This window comes from Lactuca virosa, chromosome 5 (genome assembly GCF_052849685.1).
Source record: "Lactuca virosa cultivar CGN04683 chromosome 5, Lactuca_virosa_CGN04683_v6, whole genome shotgun sequence".
NCBI lineage: Eukaryota > Viridiplantae > Streptophyta > Magnoliopsida > Asterales > Asteraceae > Lactuca > Lactuca virosa.
The window spans coordinates 129,142,417-129,150,176 of record NC_136430.1 but is presented as its reverse complement, the minus strand read 5'-3'; the positions used below and the strand labels follow the sequence as shown (position 1 = coordinate 129,150,176).

The window sequence follows — 7,760 nt, the reverse complement described above, 5'->3', positions numbered from 1 at the left end:
TTATGTATTGTGTTACAAAAAGGGATCTAGATCTAGTCTACATAAATAACACACACTTACACACTCAACTTTTACACCTCTCAAGCACACCTCTACATGTGGAATAAACCCACCTTATATAGAGGTGTTTACATGTCTTTCTCTCACTCTCTATCTCTCATGAGTCTAAAGGCTAATGCACCATATGCAAGTGGGTCTACAAAAGTCAAACATTTACAAAGTCAATCATAAATAACTTTGTACCCCAACAGTACCTCAAATTGACTTGATCATCGGAGCATCGTTCCTGGACAACCTCCTGGACGACGACTGACGGTCTTGTTTTCTTTGCTATGATTCTCAGGCCCACTTTTTCCATCCCTCACAGAGCAGGAATCGAGTCGGAGACATATCACAACAGTCACATGTTAACTAAAAGTCATCACACGATGTCACCAACACTAGTAAAAACCGTCATCATTGCAAACTATTTTCACACATTTTGTCACTGTTTTACATAAAAAAAAGTGACAAATACTAGCCAATAGCTACGATAGATCATTGTGATTGTAATTATTTTATTATGACATTTAAAAAAAAACATGTGGGTATAAGTGTTTTATGATAACAGTTTAGTTTCATATGTATGTCTAAAATTAATGATTTTTAATATAAAAGAATAACAACATCTGACTGTAAGTATTTTATTATGACATTTAAAAAAATATATAACTAAAAGTATTTTATAGTCACGTTTTATTTTACATATGTATCTAAAAGTAAAAAATAATAACAATAAAAGATAAATAAAACACGTCAGAGTATTTGATGGTCACAGTTGAATATTGAAAAAGTGAAAATACTAAGAATTTGGAGAGAGTGTTCAATTTTTTTTATGTGTTTACCAAAATTTCAATTTTCCCTATTTTCTAAAAAATTTATCATTTTTCCCTCTTTAACCAAAATTTTATGTTTTGATTCCCTTTATTCTAAAACAAATCGACCTAATTTGGAGGGGCTTCGCTCATAGCCGAAGTCTCCTTTTTTTTACAATTCTTGGCCAGGTAGGCGATGGTTACAACTCCTTCTTCGACTCTGACTCTCGTCCTCTATTCTAGACCTAATCGCAGCAAGAGAAGCATCACCATCACCATTCTCATCACATACATCACCATCGTCGGAGCTCATTTCAGAGATGACGTCGTTTGTTCTCCCCTGAAACGATTCCACATACAACCACCGGATTTTCAGATTTCGTATGTATGTTTTTTATCCCACACTTCACCCTTCTGAATCCATCACAGACTCTTCCCTATTTCTTTTTTTGTTCAAATTGCAGATATGGGTTTGAAATTAGTGATGAAGGTTGTCATGTGGGGGGTTTGTGGAGGTGTTTGATGGTCCATATATGGTGGGCTGATGGTTGAGAAATGAGTATTGGTGGTTAAAGGCTGTCGAATGAAGGACGGGAGATAGTCATGTTAGTTCCATGAACATGGAAGAAGGGTGGTGATAGCGAGCTTTATCCCCTCCGGCTAGATCTGTCGCTGAATAACACAACGTTGAATATTATTGTAGTTCTTGCAACCTCCAAAGGTTAGAATTGAAGAAGATTTTTCTCATTTTGATTTTGATTTTGTGTGTTCCTAATAGATGTATTTTCTTTTGTGTTTTGATCAGCTGCAAAGGATTTCCAGCCTGTGGAAGGTTAATAGGAATCATATGGTATTGATTTTAAACTGAAAAAAAAAGTATGGCTACTCCGGGTCGCTACTGTGTTGGGTCCTCAAGGTCAGACCTCCTCAACCCAACTCTTACTGTGTGCTTGATTATTTTTGTTAAATCCCCTATCTTTTTTCTTCTAGTTTCTGAATTCGGGCATTAAATTCATTTGATTGAACCAATTTAATAGCTTATTAGGTAAATTCATTAGATGATCTTGCCATTGTCTCTTGATCAGGTGCAACAATATTTCTTTTTTACATGTTGGTACTACATTACCTCAACCTGTGGAAGGTATTTGATTTTGGTAATGTTTTATGCAGGGGTTCACTAAGACATGTTGTCTCTTCCCCATTTTTCCACAATATGAAGCAAGAGACTTACAGCCAAATGAGAAAGTTATGCTCCTTGCCAAACTAAGGGAATACAAACCTGATCTGAATAATCTAAATAGTGAAGTTAAACGACTTGCATCAAACAAATTAAATCAGACTTCAAGAGATGAGTTGTTGGAATCAGGAATGGAAGATGTATGATCGGTATGCAAGTTTTTGTTATTATTAAATTGAAATGAAAATTTACCTTTCAAAATTACATGTCTTAAAATGGAACACAACCCTTTAATATTGTAACACTCGATTTCCAGGTATTTTGCATTTTGACCCTTAGTTTGAGAATTGGTCACAAATTGGTCACAAATGGCATTTAAATGAAAAGTAAGGGATGTATGAGTACGCGGGGCGTACATGTAGTACGTTGGGCGTATGTAGTCAGAGATCAAACCATAATTTTTAGGGTTTGGACCCTATTTAAGCAATCTTATGCCCCAAGGTTCTCTCATTACCAACCTCTATCGCCCCTTTAAGCACTATCTCGAATCCCTAACCCATTTCTAGAGAGAGTTGATCATTGTACGTGTTTGGTGTATCTTGAAGTAGGAGAAGCTTGGTGAAGGAGCATTGATCAAGTAGGAGCTTGTAGATCCAAGGTCTATCCATCCTTTTTAGCTTTATAGAGGTATAAAGTCTTGACCTTGGCTATTCTATGCTTAGATCTAGGACTAGTTGAATTTTAGACATATTTTGGTCCCATGAATGAGTTCTTGTGAGTAAATGTCCCTCCAGAAGATTTAAGTTTTCCCTTTTGATGTTTATGAGGCTCCTAGTTCATAAAGTTTGCATCTTGGTGGTTGTAGATCAACCATGCGTCAGTTAATGATCATTTGATGGAAGTAGAATGCCAAATTTTGGGTTTGAGTCTCTTTGAGCCATGCAAATGCATCAAGTTGGTGACTTTATCATTTAACACATTCCCCAAGAGCTAGATCTGCAAAATGGACATTTGGATTTAAAGCATTAAGTACTTAATGAGGTTTTTGGCAAGCTGGAGCGTATGTCGGGTGTACTCAAGTGTATGCTGAGCGTACGAGGCTGAAGCCCCGTATTCCCTTGGTTGCGAAGTTGTACGTTGGGCGTACCTAGGTGGTACGCTAAGCGTACTCACCAGGAACCATTTTGGGCTTTTGGTTTTGGGCCACTTTTGGACTCTAGGTTTTGGGCTCTTGTTGGGCCAAACTCATGTTGGACTTGGACCATTTTTGGGCTTCAGGTGCTTTTGGGTTTGGGCCACGGTTAGCCATTTACGGGAAATGGTAAAATGGTCTTTTACCATAGGAGTCGGGATTAATGAATTAAAGTCCCAGTTATGGTTTATGACCTAATTATTAATTAAGGTTTTATATGCTTAGTTAGCATGGGGATTCTACGGTTCAATAGCCAGAGCATCTATTTGTTTATCAGTGGATCGAGGTGAGAATGCTCATTATACTATACAACACTAGGGTTGTATGTGCTTGTTGCTTTGTAACTCCTGTTCTATGCCTGTTTGCTATATGTATGTGGGGTGAAATAGGCCCGTACAGTTGAAATACCGATTGAGTTGAAATAGACCTGGTACAGCCTTGAGCTGACATTTGAGTTGAAATAGACTCGGGGGTGAAATAGACCCGGGGGCGAAATAGGCCCGGTACAGCCTTGAGCTGACATATATGTATGTTATGCGGTATTTTAGGGAACTCACTAAGCTTTGTGCTTACGGTTTTCATTTTATGTTTCAGGTACTTCAGGTTCGAAGGGGTAGAGCTCGGGATGATCGTATCGCACACCATGATTTTCTGCTCTATTTTACTATGATATATTTTTGGATGATTGTTGACATTCTCTGATTTCCTCTATGATTTCTATAAAGATGTTTGGTTGATGGTTTTATTAATACAAAAATGAAAATTTTGGTTATAAACTTTGGGACGTTACAAATATAATCGTTATATAGGAGTTATTAAATGTCAAAAAGGGGGTAAATGCATGAACTAGCCATCTACTTTTTAATGTATAGTATTTATGTGTAAACAGGGGTAATAGGGTATTGTAGTTGTGTATTTGATCCAAATGATGATTTTACTTAAAAACTATGGCAACAAAAAAACTATGAGAGGATTGAGTTGTTATGGTGCTGGAGTTTCTTTGACCGATATCCATTTCAGTTTGGAGAGAGTTCTTATGGGGATATGTTCATGTTTTTCTTGATCTGGACATGTATTAACCATCTAGGTACCGAACTCCCTTCCTTTATGATTTTATTGAATTTTCTTGTTTGCTAATTTAAGGCTTCAAATATGTAGGCATATGTTGATGTTGTTCTTAATCTTGATCCGGTCACATTTCATCACGCCTACACCATGATCGACTTCCACGGGTATACCCACATATTACTTGTTGATTTTTAGCTATGTTAATTATAGTATCCTACTTTCAAGTTTTTCCTATTTCAACATTGTACTTTGAAAAATCTTATCAATTTATAGCTTATTCTTGCATTTTGTGATGAATAATTATGGTGTGTTGAAATAGGAATCAATCTTGCATTTGTTGGTGATCTACTTATGTGGTGGATGCTGTTGATTACCGTATACTAGACATTTTTACCCTTAGGGGTGAAAGTAAGTACACCTCATGTATTGGATCTAATATATATATATATATATATATATATATATATATATATATATATATATAATAGCAATGTACTTTCATTACTTGTTTAAACTTGTTAAAAATATATAGTTTTTATTCCTCTTTCTCATTCTCACAGGCCACTGATTTACAACGAAGACAAACACACCATAAAGAGCAATTGGCGGGTTTTATGAGATTGCTTAACACACGGTAATCCAACAAATGGTTTTTTTTTTAACTAAGTCGTTAAACATTTATTATATTCTGTATGTAATTGTATTAGACATTTTTAATGTATCATACAATTTGTATAGTATGTCTATTAATTTAAGTTGTTTATCAGAATAACATACATGATGTTAATTGAACAATATTTGGCATAAAAATGATTTTAAGTTGTTCAACAATAGTCATGACAAACAGAAAAGTGTGATTGAATTTTAATAGTAGTCATCGTTTAATCTATTATGTGTCACTAAAAGTCAACAATAGTTATGACAAATGAAAAACATGTGACTAAAGTAAATTATGGTCACGGTTTAATATATTACGTGTCACTAAAAGTCAATACTAGTGATAACAAACAAAAAAACATATGACTAATAGTAGTTTATGATCACAGTTTAATAAAAGACGTGTCACTAAAAGTCAATAATAGTCAAGACAAATGAACAATACGTGACTAGAAGTAGTTTATGGTCATGGTTTAATATATTACGTGTTACTAAAAGTCAACAATAGCCATGACAAATGAAAAAACATGTAACTAATACTAGTTTATGGTCATGTTTTAATATATTACATGTCACTAAAAGTTAACAATAGTCATGAAAACAAAACAACCCGTGAGGGAAAGTAGTTTATGGTGACAGTTATCAAAAAATGATTGAAAAAACTATAAAATTGGTACCTTATGGTGATAGTTTTTACCTACAGTAACGGCTTTTGTGGGTTCTAGTCAATGGCGGAACCATAAAAAAAGTTTAGGGGTAGCACAATGGTTTTTCCGCAATAGACCTAAAGGGTATAATGGTATTTACATCACAGAGTTTATAAGGCAAGGCTAATTTGGAGCTTTGATGCAAAAAGGTTGGCAGAAGACATTGGGAGACAGCGAAACATATATAGAAAGCAACTAAGTTCAAAGATTAATCCTTATATGCAGAATGAAATAGGTGTAATATTTACCTATAGGATGTTTCCATTGATGAATATGTTGATGCAGTTAAGATCCCTATGAATGGCTCATTGCCTATGATTGTGTACTTCAAGACCTTAGAATCTCTGTTGACTAGTTCTTTAAGGCTTAGAGTGATACCAACCTATGTTTCTTCCTAAAATCACCTGATGTGCATGCATAATGTGATAAAGCTCAAAGTGTTGTTATTAGTATCCATTCAAATGTTGTAAAGAACAACAATGTTTTCAATCTCAAGTGTTGTTGTGGTTCTATTTCTGATAAGAGCCTATTGAGGCCAGATGAGTCTTCACTGAAGTTTCTTAGCTCTACTTGGTTTAGGGCCACATATCTTCCTTCTGTTTTGTCAAATTCCCTGTAGATTTTCTTGACTGTACGACACCCAACAAGTCACTATATCAACCAAATTCCCTGTAGGATTTGCAGATGACATTATGTTTAGGGCCACAAACATAATCACCAAATTTAGCTGAAGAACCATAACTAATACATTCACATCGATTTACCAAAATGGAAAAAAAAACATTAAACATGTGTAATTTAGTGTGATGACATCTCTCAATAATCTAATATTGTAGCATGAATTAGTTAAACATTAGCCAAATAACTTAAAAGACTTTAGAGATAAAAAAAAATATATGTAGAAAATGCACAGAGCTTATCGAAATAGAACTGGAATTAGAATATCTAAGTTGACTCATGTAAATGTATTCCATAAAATTAAACATAATTAAACATGATTTAGTAGCATACCTGGATTATGGGAAAACACAAAGACATCTAGCATGACTCGATCCAAAAGAACAACAATTGGGGATTTTGGAATGCGTTGCCTTAGAAATTTAAACTAATGTAAACCTCAACATTAAAGTCGTAAGAAGCTACAGACCCCACCATTTCAATCTCATGGTTAAATGAGCTCTTTATATGAAGTCTAGAGAAAAAGGAAACCAGAAATCGGAGATGACGAATTGGGGAAGAACATGCAAGGATGAATCAATTGAACCCTAAACCAGGGGTTGCACATTTGTTTCTCTAGAGGCTTCACGTGTACATAAAATAATCGGGATTTTACATTATTACATAAAATTTGAGGGGTAGCTCGTGCTACCCTGGCTATTAGCTGGATCCGCCTCTGGTTATAGTCGACACTATTAAACGTCACCATAACTTACCTTTAATGATGCGACCTTTCCTTTCACACTGAATGAAAAAAAAACTATCATAAAATGTCTTTTGTTTCCTATGAAACCCAACTTTTGCTCTTACTCTTCAAATTTTACCACCACCGTAACCCTTTCGTTTCCTCATAAACCCTAGTTTATGCAATGATTTCTTGTAAATACCCAATATTTACAACTCCATATCGAATACATAAACTTGATGGGCAAATACATTTTTGGCTTCTCAAGGCATAGTGTTGTGCGGATAGGAGGCGCGGGGAGGAGGTGGGGGGAGGGGTTGTCGCACTCTCTCTCTTCTTCTGATTGGCTGGAGTTTGTTTGTTTTTTTTTTTTTTTGAGTTTGCAGGTTATAACGAGGAAGAAGAAGAATAGATGAGAAGTTTCTGGAAATAACATATTTGGCCCTTATGTTTTGGTCTTATGGCAGAATACACCCCGGCTCTGAATTCTATTCACAAAAATGGTTTCGAAAATTATAAAATAGACACTATACTTTTATATTCCAATTATCATTAAAATCAATTAATTTTATTTAAAAAAAATCAAAAGAAAGTGAGAAGAGTTTCCCCCAATCCTTAGCTTGACTTTTGGTGAGGGAAAGGAAAGCGAGAAAAATGATATTCCCACAAAGAATGATGGGAGTTTTCACCCGCATCCTCTATT

General features: G+C 35.1%; 1 long non-coding RNA gene across 7 annotated transcripts; it reads left to right on the top strand.

Annotated features, from left to right (window-relative positions):
* Positions 1-978: 978 nt before the first annotated feature.
* LOC145116878 (uncharacterized) lies at positions 979-5,066 on the top strand. Of its 7 annotated transcripts, none has more exons than XR_013712349.1 (7): positions 979-1,575; positions 1,660-1,770; positions 2,025-2,240; positions 2,348-2,718; positions 3,818-4,455; positions 4,611-4,699; positions 4,852-5,066. It is a non-coding gene; the product is annotated as an uncharacterized LOC145116878 (long non-coding RNA). The 7 variants fall into 7 exon arrangements; XR_013712346.1 differs by lacking the exon at positions 2,348-2,718 and adding an exon at positions 1,845-1,939 and having other exon boundaries at positions 4,852-5,038; XR_013712347.1 differs by lacking the exon at positions 2,348-2,718 and adding an exon at positions 1,892-1,939 and having other exon boundaries at positions 4,852-5,035.
* The last annotated feature ends 2,694 nt before the right edge of the window (positions 5,067-7,760 follow it).